This window comes from Mustela putorius, unplaced genomic scaffold (genome assembly GCF_011764305.1).
Source record: "Mustela putorius furo isolate JIRA1106 unplaced genomic scaffold, ASM1176430v1.1 tig00001275_pilon_pilon_pilon, whole genome shotgun sequence".
Lineage (NCBI taxonomy): Eukaryota > Metazoa > Chordata > Mammalia > Carnivora > Mustelidae > Mustela > Mustela putorius.
In genome coordinates, this window is record NW_025421672.1 from 10,725 (window position 1) to 24,538 (window position 13,814).

At 38.2% G+C, this 13,814-nt stretch overlaps 1 long non-coding RNA gene across 1 annotated transcript in view; it reads right to left on the bottom strand.

The window, feature by feature from the left end:
* Positions 1-1,162: 1,162 nt before the first annotated feature.
* The window catches only part of LOC123394066, a 51,484-nt gene continuing 38,832 nt past the window's right edge, over positions 1,163-13,814 (bottom strand). Inside the window, exon 3 of the long non-coding RNA XR_006608833.1 lies at positions 1,163-1,344. This is a non-coding gene — a long non-coding RNA (uncharacterized LOC123394066). The remainder of the gene's footprint in view (positions 1,345-13,814) is intronic.

Below are 13,814 nucleotides of genomic sequence, written 5' to 3' on the forward strand. Positions count from 1 at the left end.
AACAGACATTTCTGCAAAGAAGACAATCCAATGCGAACAGACACATGAGAAAGTTCTCCATATCAACTCGGCATCAGGGAACTACAATCAAAACCACAATGAGATCACTCACCATCACAACCAGATCAGAATGGCCTAAAATTCCCCAAGTCAAGGAAATGACAGATCCTTGCGATTTATGCGAGAAAGGGGAACCCTCCTACACTGTGTGGGTGGGAATGCAAGCTGGTGCAGCCACTCTGGAAAACCAGCACTGGAGGTTCCTCAAAATGTTTCACAAATAGAACTGCCCCTATGAACCCGCAATTGGCACTATTGGGTATTTACCCTAAAGAGACAAATTTAGTGATCCCAAGGGACACATTGCAACCCGAATGTTTATAGCACAATGTCACACAATCAGCCAAACTGTAAATGGAAAGAACCTAGATGTCCATCACAGATGAATGGATCAAGAAGATGTGGTATATATACACCGCTTGAATAACTATTCGAGCAGCATCAAAGTAAATGAACATCTTGGCCGATTGCAACAACATGGAATGAACTAGAAGCGTAATCAATGCTTAGCTAAATAAGTCAAGGCAGAAAAGACAGACTGATCATATGATCCTCCCTGATATGAGGGAAGTGGTGATGCAACATTGGAGGCTTATAAGTGGTAAGAAGACGAATAAATGAACAAGAATGGATTGGGATGGAGACAAACCATAGTGACTCTTAATCTACACAAACCAACTGAGGGTTGCCGGGGGGATGGGGTTGGGAGAAATGCGGGTGGAGATTATTGTCATTTTGGGGATGTGTATGTGCTTTGGTGATTGGCTTTTACTGTGTAACCCTGGTGATTCACAGACCTGTAACCATGGGGATAAAATTATTTTATAAACAAATCCAAATTAAAAAAAAAAAAAAAAAAAAAAAAAAAAAAAGGAAACTGATTTAATTGACAAGGAGAGATAAGCCATAATTAATATGCTATAAGCCATATCTAAAAGAGATAGTTCTCTATAATCAATAACATGCTTTTTAACTTAAGTTATCACATCCTTGAGGTAATTTTGGAGAGCATCATTATCCTTCTTAAAAATTCAGAACATAAACTTTAGGGGTCAGGTCTATAATCTTTCTGTCTTTCCAGAGTCATTCAATCATAGTTCCAGAATATTTGTGCAAAAGAAATGTCCCTTCCAAAATTCAGATCTATTAACATATTATCAGTATAGTTCCATCTACAAACTTCTACAAATAACGTGAAAGTTTGAGGCATTTCTTTCATTTTTTTTTCCTCTCCTTTTCCCCTTTATGTGTGTCCAAAGGGTATTCTTCTCACAACGCCATTTCCTAGGGGAAAGGAACATAGAAATTATTGTTATTGATCAAGGCTCATACTCTGGATGCTTTTTATTTAAATTAAGCGTAAAAAAAGAAAATGCTTTCTGTAGACTCGATAGGTTATTCCAACTCCTTCTCATTTGTGCTCAGATTTAAAATTTTTCTCTTCTGTTTTCTGGCCACAAGGCTTCTTGATAGGAAATTGCAATAAGAGAAAGGTCTATTCCCTTTTGCAATGCTCTCCACACAGAAAGCCTGGAGAAAAGTTGTAGCATATGTTAGAGACCCTGGCTTCTAGGAGCTGGGCCAGAGTAGGCAGCATGCAGTAATAAAAGGTGATTCTCTCTGCTTTCAAGTTTCAGTTCCCTTTTTCAAAAACTCCATTCTTGTGGCCAGGAAAAGGAAATAGAATTGGTTCTGAACCAGATGCTGCTCAGATTTCCTTTGTCAGATCAGAAGTGAGAAGGCAGAATAAAAGGAGACAAAATAAGAGAGAGACTGAAAGAGAGAGTGTGTGTGCATGTCTGTGTGTGCCCGCACTTGTACACATGCTGTTAGAGGGCCGCAGCTTGAGAACCCAATATAATCGCAAAACCAAGCACATTTTCCATTGCAAGTAAGAAGGAAGGAAAAGGAATAGATCACTAGTGTAGGGGTCTGCAAACTTTTTCTGTAAAGGACCAGATAATAAATATTTTAGCCTTTGCAGGCCACATTATCTCAGTCTCAAGCCCTTAACTGTATTATAGCCCAAAACTACCTTAGACAACACATAAACAAATGAGCATGGCCATGTCCCAATGAAACTTTATGTATTGAACTGAAATTTGAATTTTATATAACTTTCCCATGTCATGAAATATTCTTCTTTTGAATTTCCCCCACCACTTAACAATGCAGAAATCATTCGGAGCTTATGTGCCTCTTAGCCTCTTTCAGCCTGTTCAGTGTTTGCCTCGCAACTTTCGCTGACTCTGTGACATCACTGAGATGCCATCTGACCTTAACAAAGCTTTATAAAAAGCCTCTCTGAGAGGATAATGGTTTACAAACCATCATTTTGTTGTTGCTGAGGATGAGGATAAATTAGTAATATGTGAATTCTGTTAGAGTCAGCAGGTGTTTCAAGTGTGTAATTAGATAAACCAATCATGGAGGTACCCTGTCTGTAGCTTAGAAGTAGAACCCAAGAAAGCAGATGCCATTAGATCATTGAGGAACCCATGAGATTAATTCTCAGGGCACAAGTACAAGGGCTTGGATATGTAAAGGAAAAAGGCATTGTTCAGCAACTAATACAGTGTCACCATATCAAGGTCACTTAAGTTACTGGATTGGTGCCCCTCATGGAACTAAAGGGTATCATACTGAGTGAAATAAGTCAATCAGAGAAATATGATCTCTCTGATATGGAATCACTGTATTGGATTGTTTACTGGATTGGTGCCCCTCATTATTTCGGTTAAATTATACCTTTAAATAATAATGGTTAAGTTGTGCCTTTAAAGAAACCAAGCCCCTCTCCCCTCACAAAAAAGAAACCAAGCCCTTATAATGAGATAAAATATTTAAGTTACTACATAAGTAACTGAAAACAAGCAAACAAAATAAAAATAATTAAGTTCAAATAAAGCTCTAGTGGATTCCAGTACTTACTGATTGTCCCTACTAGGGAGAAGTGTGCAAAGTTCCAATAGATTTTGAGTTGTATTTTCTTCTTCCTACCTGTTGCTAATTATGTGTCATCTTTGGACCTCTCTATTCCCATCTTATTGTGGTGTTTTAGGTTCCTGGTACTAGACGTTACCTAATTTCAGACTTCTAAGTTCAGTTTGCCATTGCTCTATACCACCCATCTACCATATTTTTAAAAAATTATTTTTATTAACATATAATGTATTATTTCCCCAGGGCTACAGGTCTGTGAATCACTAGGCTTACACATTTCACAGCACTCATCATAGCACATACCTCCCCAATGTCCATAACCCAACCACCCCCTCCCTACGCCCCACCCCCCAGCAACCCTTAGTTTATTTGTGAGATTAAGTCTCTCATGGTTTGTCTCCTTCCAATCCCATCTTGTTTCATTTTTTTCCTTTTTTTCCTTCCCTACCCCCAAACCCCCATCCTGCCTCCAAATTCCTCATATCAGAGAGATCATATGATAATTGTCTTTCTCTGATTGACTTATTTCACTCAGTATGATACCCTTTAGTTCCATCCACTATATATATATATCCCATCTTCATTATCCATTCTTCTGTAGATGGACATCTGGGTTCTTTACCTAGTTTGGCTGTTATGCACATTGCTGCTATAAACATTTGGGTGCATGTGCCCCTTCAGATCACTACATTTATACCTTTAGGGTAAATACCCAGTAGTGTGATTGCTAGGTTGGAGGATAGCTCTATTTTCAACTTTTTGAGGAACCTTTATGCTGTTTTCCAGAGTGGCTATACCAACTTGCATTCCCAACAACAGTGTAGGAGGGTTCCACTTTCTCTGCATCCTTTCCAACATCTGTCGTTTCCTGACTTGTTTAATTTTAGCCATTCTGATTGGTATGGGGTGGTATCGCATTGTGCTTTTGATATGTATTTCCCTGATGCTGAGTGATGTGGAGCACTTTTTCATGTATCTGTTGGCCATTTGAATGTCTTCTTTGCAGAAATATCTGTTTATGTCTTCTGCCCATTTCTTGATTGGATTATTTGTTCTTTGAGCGTTGAATTGGGTAAGTTCTTAATAGATTTTGGGTATCAGCCCTTTCTCTGATATGTCATTTGTGACCATCTTTTCCCATTCTGTCAGTTGTCCTTTGGTGTTGTTGACTGTTTCCTTTTGATCTTGATGAGGTCCCAGTAGTTCATTTTTGCCCTTTCTTCCATTGCCTTTGGTGATGTTTGTAAGAAGAAGTCACAGCAGCTGAGGTCAAAGAGTTGCTGCCTGTGTTCACCTCAACGATTTGCATGGATTCCTGTCTCACATTGAAGTCTTTCATCCATGTAGAGTCTATTTTTGTGTGTGGTGTAAGGAAATGGTCCAGTTTCATTCTTCTGCATGTGGCTATCCAATTTTCCCAACACAATTTGTTGAAGAGACTGTCTTTTTTTCATTGGACATTCTTTCCTGCTTTGTTGAAGATTAGTTGACCATAGTGTTGAGGGTCTTTATTTCTGGGCTCTCTGTTCTGTCCCATTGATCTCTGTGTCTGTTTTTGTGCCAATACCAAATTGTCTTGATAACAACTTTGTAATAGAGCTTGAAGTCTGGAATTGTGATGCCACCAACTTTGGCTTTCTTTCAACATTCCTCTGGATGTTTGGGGTCTTTTCTGGTTCCATATAAATTTTAGGATTATTTGCTACATTTCTTTGAAAAAAAAAGTTTATGGTATTTTGATAGGGATTACATTAAATGTGTAGATTGCTTTAGGTGGCATTGACATTTTCACAGTACTTGTTCTTTGAAATCATGAGCATGGAACATTTTTCCATTTCTGTGTCTTCCTCAAGTTCTTTCATGAGTACTTTATAGTTTTCTGAGTACAGACTCTTTGCCTCTTTGGTTAGGTTTATTCCTAGGTATCTTATGGTTTTGGGTGCACTTGTAAATGGGATCAACTCCTTAATTTCTCTTTCTTTTGTCTTGCTGTTGGTGTATAGAAATGCAACTGATTTCTATGCATTGACTTTATATCATGACACTTTACTGAATTCCTGTATGAGTTCCAGCAGTTTTGGAGGGGAGTCTGTTGGGTTTTCCACATAACATATCATATCATCTGCAAAGAGTGAGAGTTTGACTTTTTTCTTTGCCAATTCACATGCCTTTTATTTCTTTTTGTAGTCTGATTGCTGAGGCAAGAACTTCTAGTATGGTGTTGAATAGCAGTGGTAATAGTGGACATCCCTGTTGTGTTCCTGACCTTAGTGGAAAAGCTCTCAGTTTTTCCCCATTGAGAATGATATTCGCTGTGAGTTTTTCATAGATGGCTTTTGTGATATTGAGGTACCCTCTATCTGTACACTGTGAAGAAATTTCATCAAGAATGGATGCTGTACTTTGTCAAATGCTTGTTCAGCATCGACTGAGAGTATCATATGGTTCTTGTTCTTTCTTTTATTAATGTGTTGTATCACAGTGATTGATTTGTGGATGTTGAACCAGCCTTGCAGCCTGGAATAAATCCCACTTGTCATGTGAATGATCCTTTTAATGTACTGTTGAATCCTATTGGCTGGTATTTTGGTGAGAATTTTCACATCTGTATTCATAAAGGATATTGGTCTGTAATTCTTCTTTTGATGGTGTCTTGTCTGGTTTTGGTATCAAGGTAATGCTGGCCTCATAAAATGAGTTTGAGAGTTTTCCTTCCATTTCTATTTTTTGGGTCAGTGTTAGGGAAATAGGTATTAATTCTTCTATAAATGTTTGGTAGAATTTTGCTGGGTAGCTCTCTGGCCCTGGGCTCTTCTTTGTTGGAAGACTTTTGAGAAATGCTTCAATCTCCTTACTGGTTATGGATCTGTTCAAGTCTTCTATTTTTTCCTGGTTCAGTTTTGGTAGTTTATACATCCCTAGGAATGCATCCATTTCTTCCACATTGTCAAATTTGCTGGCATAGAGTTGCTCATAATATGTTCTTATAATTGCTTATATTTCTTTGGTGTTGGTCATGATCTCTCCTCTTTCATTCATGATTTTATTAATTTGGGTCCTTTCTCTTTTCTTTTTGATAAGTCTGGCCAGGGATTTATCAATTTTATTAATTCTTTCACAGAACCAGCTCCTAGTTTCATTGATCTGTTCTACTGTTTTTTTTTTTATTTCTAGCTCATTGATTTCTGCTTTGATCTTTATTATTTCTCTTCTCCTGCTGTATTTAGGCTTTCTTTGATATTCTTTCTTCAACTCCTTTGGTGTAGGATTAGGTTGCATACTTGAGACCTTTCTTGTCTCTTGAGAAAGGCTTATATCACTATATACTTTCCTCTCAGGACAACCAACCTTTGCTGCATTCCACATATTTTGAATAGTTGTGTTTTCATTTTCATTTGTTTCCATGATTTTTTTCAATTCTTCTTTAATTTCCTGGTTGACCCATTCATTCTCTAATAGGATGCTCTTTAGTGTCCATGTATTTGAGTTCTTTCCAAATTTCCTCTTGTGATTGAGTTCTAGCTTCAGAGCATTGTGGTCTGCAAATATGCAGGGAATGATTCTAGTCATTTGGTACTAGTTGAGACCTTATTTGTGACCCAGGATGTGATCTATCCTGTTGAGTGTTCCATGTGCACTAGAGAAGTATGTGTATTCTGTTGTTTTGGGATGGAATGTTTTGAATATGTCTGTGATGTCCATCTGGTCCAGTGTGTCATTTAAAGCCCTTATTTCCTTGTTGATCTTTTGCTTGGATGATCTATTTCAGTGAGGGGAGTGTTTAAGTCCCTTACTATTATCATATAATTGTCAATGTGTTTCTTTGATTTTGTTATTAATTGTTTTTATAATTGGCTGCTCCCATGTTAGGGGCATAGATATTTGAAATTGTTAGCTCTTCTTATTGGATAGACCCTTTAAGCGTGATGTAGTGACCTTCCTCCTCTCTTATTATAGTCTTTGGCTTAAAATCTAATTTATCTGATATATGGATTGCCACTCCAACTTCCTTTTGATGTCCATTATCATGGTAAATTGCTTTCCACCCCCTTACTTTAAATCTGGAGGTGTCTTTGGGTCTAAAATTAGTTTTTCTTGTAGATAGCATATCGATGGGTCTTGTTTTTATACCCATTCTTATACCCTGTGTCTTTTTATTGGGGCATTTAGCCCATTAACATTCAGGATAACTACTGAAAGATAAGAATTTAGTGCCGATGTATTGCCTGTAATGTGACTGCTACTGTATATTGTCTCTGTTCCTTTCTGGTCTGTTACTTTTAGGCTCTCTCTTTGCTTAGAGGACCCTTTCAGTATTTCGTGTAGGGCTGGTTTGGCATTTGCAAATTCTTTTATTTTTTATTTGTCCTGTAAGCTTTTTATCTCTCCTTCTATTTTCTTTGACATCTTAGCTGGATATAGTATTCCTGGCTGCATATTTTTCATGTTTAGTGCTCTGAATATGTCATGCCAGTTCCTCCTGGCCTGCCAGGTCTCTGTAGGTAAGTCTGCTGCCAATCTAATATTTCTACCATTGTCTGTTATAGTCTTGTCCTGAGCTGCTTTCAGGATTTTCTCTTTGTCATTAAGACTTACAAGTTTTACTATTAGATGATGGGGTGTGGACCTATTTTTATTGATTTGGAGGGGGTTCTCTGTGCCTCCTGGATTTTGATACTTCTTCCCTTTGCCATATTAGGGAAGTTCTCTATTATAATTCACTCCAATATACCTTCTGTCCCTCTCTTTCTTCTTCTTCTGGGATCCCAATTATTCCAATATTGTTTTCATCTTATGGTATCAGTTTTCTCTGGAATTCTCCCCTCTTGGTCCAATAGTTGTTGTCTCTTGCTCAACTTATTTATTCTGTGTCATTTGGTCTTCTATATCACTAATTCTTTCTTCTGCCTCATTTATCCTAGCAGTAAGAGCCTCCATTTTTTATTGCACTTAATTAATAGCTTTTTAAAATTTCAACTTGGTTAGATTTTAGTTCTTTCATTTCTCCAGAAAGGGCTTTTATTTCTCCAGACAGGGTTTCTCTAATATCTTCCATTTTTTTTTTTTTGAGCCCAACTAGCATCTTCATAATTGTCATTCTGAACTCTAGTTTTGATGTATTTCCAATGTCCATATTGATTAGGTCTCTAGCCATTGGTACTGCCTCTTATTCTTTCTTTTTTTTTTTTTTTTTTTGTGGTGAGTTTTTCTGCCTTGTCATTTTATCCAGATAAGAATATATGAACAATAGAATAAAACAATAAGAGTGTGGGAAAGATCCCAGAAAAACATACACTCACCAAATCAGTAAAGATCTAAAACCAGGGGGAGAAGAATGGCTGAAAATAATTAATTAATTTAAAAATATATATATATTAGATTGGTGGATAGAACAGAGCCACCCACTTGATTTTGTGTGTATTCTGGTCTTTTAGGATAAACTACCTCCCAGAATTTTAAAGAAAGAAAAACTTACATATATAAAGAAATAAGGGTAAGCACAATGAAAGGATGGAATATGACTATAAAGATGAAAATTAAAGAAAGATTCTAAAAAAGGAATTGATAAGTCAGGTGGAAAAAGAAAGTAAAAAAAAAAAGAAAAGAGAATGTGATCAGGCTGGAGACTAGAATAAAGCCATGTGCTAGATTTATGGTATATTTTCATCTATTAGAAGAAATTGCATCCCAAAATTTTAAAGAAAAAAAAACCCTATATGTATATAAAATATAAGGTTAAATACAATGAAGGGATAATATATGAATATAACAGTGAAAATTTAAAAAGATTTTTTTAATTGTATTGTTAAGATAAAATAGTTAAAAATCTTAAAAGAGGAATGAGGAAAAGTTAAAAAAATAGAATATGAAAAAGTAAAATTAAAAAAATTTAACTTTACAAGACAAAAGGATATAAGAAAGCCATGAATTCTGTGCACTGATTTCCTCTAGCTCTGGAGTTCAGCAGTTCTTATTGATCGGTGAACATGGTCTTGGCTGGATGTTCTTACTGATCTTCTGGGGTAGGGGCCTGTTACAGTGATTCCCAAATGTCTTTGCCCGAGGCGGAATTGCACTGCCCTTGCCAGGGGCCAGGGTAAGTAATCTGCTCTGGTTCACATTCGGTAGCTTTTCTTCCCTGAACACTTTTCCGTAGAGCTTTGGAGGATGGGAATGTAAATGGCAGCCTCCCAATCTCCGGCCTGGAGGAGCTGAGAACTCAGGGCCCTACTCCTTAGTGCACCCTTAGAGAAAAGCAGTTAATCCCCCCTGTCTCCCTGGTCTCCGGCTACGCTCCATGCTCACCCATCCTATGACTGAGCATTTCTATCTCTGGCATATGGCCATGTTTGGAGTCTCCAAACACAGCCGATTCCTGCAGCATGCTGCCGTGCTGCTCCTCCCAGAGGAGGAAGGGGGGGGCTCTCCAGACCTGCCACTAGTGGGGTCCCTCCTCAAAGACCAGTTGCTTGACTGTGCCTTGGCTCAAGGTTTTAGGTAACCCTGAGCTGAGAGCATACTTTTCAGTTCTGTCTCTTTAGCAATCTTTCCCATCTGATACCTGGCAGTTCTGTCGCATCCAGGCACCCCTGGTCTTTTTGTGACCCCTTGGGGCCTGAGACCACACTGTCCCCGTGAGGGCTCCACCCTGCTCAGTCTCTGGAGAAAATTTCCCTAGTGGAGCAAACTTCTAAAAGTTCTGATTTTGTGCTCCACCACTTCATCGCTTGCCAGTCTATCTTTCGGTCGGTTTGGATTCACTTCTCTGTATGTCCTACCTTCCAGAGAGTGGTCAATTTTCTGCTCCTAGAATTGCTGCTTTTCTTCTCTCCTATCTCCTGTTGAGTTTGTAGGTGTTTGGAATGGTTTGATAACTATCTAGCTAAAGTCCTGTGACCTAATGATATTTCAGTCTGCTACTCCTCCACCACCTTGCTTCCTCCTCTACTATGTTTTGATTGCTGTAACTATCTTGGTTCTTAGTTGCTAATTTCACAGACCTGTGGAATTCTAGAAGTGCAGTTATCCACCAGTGTAATTGCCTTCTGCAAAAAAATTTTGTTCTTTTTGATACTACCTATGAATGTATATAGATGCCTTCTTGGCTATACAGAGTGGTGTTGTCTAGAGCTCCCTGGCTTCAGAAAGAGTAAGTTATCTCTGTGATTGGAACACCCCCTTTAATTAGGAGCCTTTGTTACTATGGCTATTTCAGGTGTCCCATCATCTCACATCCCACCTGGGTATAGCAGATGATGTTATGGGTGGTCTGATTAGTATCACTTAAGAGCTTTTGTTTAAATATTTCATGTTCACTTATAAAAAGTTATGGACATTAAAAAGCTCCTAAATTCTTTAGTATCACTTAACTGCAGATACTGTAATACACACTCTTCTCAACATTCAATTATGCAATAAGTGATTTGCTTCATAAATATGAACAAAAGGACCTACTGTGTGGCAGGTTGTATATTAGATTATGTGAGGAATTAAAAGATTCAGGAAGTGTTTCTTGATCAGTGCTCTGGGAACTCATGGGTAAGAAAAGCACACAAATAATTATTATCCCAGATCGAATGCATTTGATGCCTAACATAAAAAAACAAGCAGTAAGTGGTGTTGTGAGAGCTTAAAAAAAAAAAAAAAGGAAGGGCAAGAACACTTGGGATGACATTTCAGCAAAGGCTTCATAAAGAGATGGCATTGGAGGTGGACCCTGAAGATGGACACTTAACAACAGGCAAGTCTCAGGATGAATGGAAACAGAGTTAACAAAGATGCTCTCTCTAGGGCACCTAGGTGGCTCAGAGGGTTAAGCCTCTGCCTTCGGCTCAGGTCATGATCTCATGTTCCTGGAATCGAGTCCCACATCAGGCTCTCTGCTCAGCGGGGAGCCTGCTTCCTCCTCTCTCTCTGCCTGCCTGCCTCTCTATCTTCTTGTGATCTCTGTCTGTCAAATAAATAAATAAAATCTTTAAAAAAAAAAAAGATGCTCTCTCTAAATGCTAAGAATGTATGAACATTCATTACAAAGAAACAGCCATTGATTGCTTCCTTCATCTAAAACACACATGTGATCTGCTATATGCTTGGTAATAATATATGGCAATAAATGTTCTTGGTCTCCTTTGACTGATATAGAAAGGGCACATTCATCAAAAGTGATAGGAATCATCAAGGACCTCTCGTACCTGTGGCAGAGAAAACCAATTAGAGCAATTGAATAAAGCATAGTTGTCCTGATTTGAAATATTTTCAAGCAGTTTCCTTCTCAGCATCTCTTAATTGTTTGAATTTGCAAAGAGTTTCTCTTTCCCACATTGAGAAATCAGGGACAAATCAAAAGGAGTTTTGGTCATTGTTGATAAATATTCTAATTAAACCTTTCATTGACTGACGACTGCCAAGAGTCAGCAGCAGGTGGTAACAGTTCATTTGTAATCATTATAATTGTTTGAAATAATTCACTTTTCTGTTCCAGGATTGTTTTTGGAGAAGAGGCCCGGGAGAGACAGTGCAGATGGGCATGATTTAAACAGTATCCTTATTAAAAGTGCACATTATATTTGCTGGTTAAGTTATTGGTACATTTAAGTATATTGTGAATAGATAAAATTAATCATTTGTTGCAAAATAATAATTACAGCTGTTCTCCCTTTAATTTTTAAGATAGGAAATATGTTCACCTAGGTATGCATATCTGACAAGACATACTTTCTTTCTAAAGCATTCAAGGTGTCTGATGTTACAGTTTTTTTCTTTTTTCATTATGAATAGACATCCACATGGACTTTTTTTTTTCTTTAAAATTTATGGAACATATGCAATACCCACTTCACCCAAAGCTATAGAATAATGGTGCTATTATTGTAGCCATCTGTCTCTTCACATCAGTGTCTACTGTGGTTTTATGGTACAGTTTTAGGGCTTTGTAAGAAACAGTACTGGTTAACATTAATAACTACCATCGTCTGACACTTTACATCTCTATTTGGAGTCAGCTCCTGGGAGCATCTTTCCCAGACCTGGGGGCAGTGGTGCAGGAGGAAGGACAGCTCCCTTGAGTGAGGTGGAGTCAGCTCCTGGGAACATCCTTCCCAGTCCTGGGTACAGTGGAGTGGGAGGAGGGACAGCTCTCTTCAGGGAGGTGCAGGAAGCACTGCCTAGTTTGCTCCACTTGACTGACGCCCAAAGGAAAGGGTGAGTCAGTCTCCTACTTCCTATTATAACTCTGCATTTGCAATTTTCCACCTTGACAGGCAGTAACTGTTCCAGCCAATGCTAATTTGGGTAACATCTAAAAGGCTTGCCTGACAAGGCAGATTCAAATTATGAAGCAATCCCCTCACATACTGAGATCTTGTTAGCTAGATTAGTGGTGGATTGGATCCTTGTGACAGCTTGTTTGCTAGAGGTGACCTATCTGCATTTGCAATGCAGGCAGGTTATATCATCATTTAAAGAAAAAAAAATAAAGATGTTGCTTTTCTTGCTTGTCACAGAGTTCATGTAATATTCCCTCTCGATTTTCTTATTGTTCACTTCAGAAAGAAATAGCAGCAAGTGTGTACCTTTGAGTGCGACAGCTAATTTTGTTATGGATGACAGAGTATTGTGACAAAACAGTGGCACAGTTGTCATAACAGCTGTCACCCTTTAATCATGACAGTGACAAATAGCATAATTACCTTATCTGGAATTCCTAGCATGCACACTCAGTATGCCCCACTGCCAAGCGAGCATATCACGCATGGTTTAATTAAAAAGACATCAATACAGGTTAGTTAGACAAGGGCTAGAAGACACTGATCCAAAATGAAAATAAAATTATTTATAGGTTGATGTTTAGGGACACCCAAAGACCAATTACTTAGCCAACATGATAATTTGAATCTATTTCCCTAACTGGTCCTTCTCAATGTACATATCACATGGTAAATTTCCTGTACTGCGGGGTGCCTGTTTGGCTCAGTGGGTTAAGCCTCTGCCTTCAGCTCAGGTCATGATCCCAAGATCCTGGGATTGAGCCCCACATCAGGCTCTCTGCTCAGCAGGGAGCTGCTTCCTCCCCCGCCCCCCCGCCCCCGCCTGCCTCTCTGCCTACTTGCAATCTCTCTCTGTCAAATAAATAAATAAAATCTAAAAAAAAAAAAAAAAAAACCTGTTCTTCCCCAGACCAGCAGCCTTTCCTCCGTGAAGTATTTGATCCCCTCTTTTTCTGCTCTCAACATGAGTCCTCGAGAGCTCTTTATGTGCTGTTAATTGATTGAAGGGACTGTATTGATTAACATATGATTAACAGTGAACAAGTTGTGGCCAATATTTTTTTTTAAACTTGTTTTGCATGTCAGGTACTGAACAGAATGATATTAAATGGAGTGAATTTTTATTTAGTAATTCTTCCTAAGTAAAGAATATAGGCAGGTAAGACTGGGTTTATGCCTAGAAATGACAGTCTCTTACATGTGCTGTGTTTTAATATGTATGCCTGTATTCAGGTGCATATACATGTTACATCAGTATGTATAAATATGCACACATGCCAAATATATGTATATTTTTGCCCCCCTGGTATTTTAAGCTCAACAATTCATTGAATTTACTGATTGAATTCCTGGGAGCCGGTTCTTGAATTGCTCTGAAGCTGCCTCGATGAAATATTAATGAATCAATTTCCATAGACATGGACTCATTATCTCGCTGGATGCCATTGGAAAACACAGTCCTGCCTGCGGTGTCCTTCCACCTGCCTGTGACATGATTTGATTTTCTCTCTCTCATTTTTTAATTAAATAAAAAAAATTGTTATC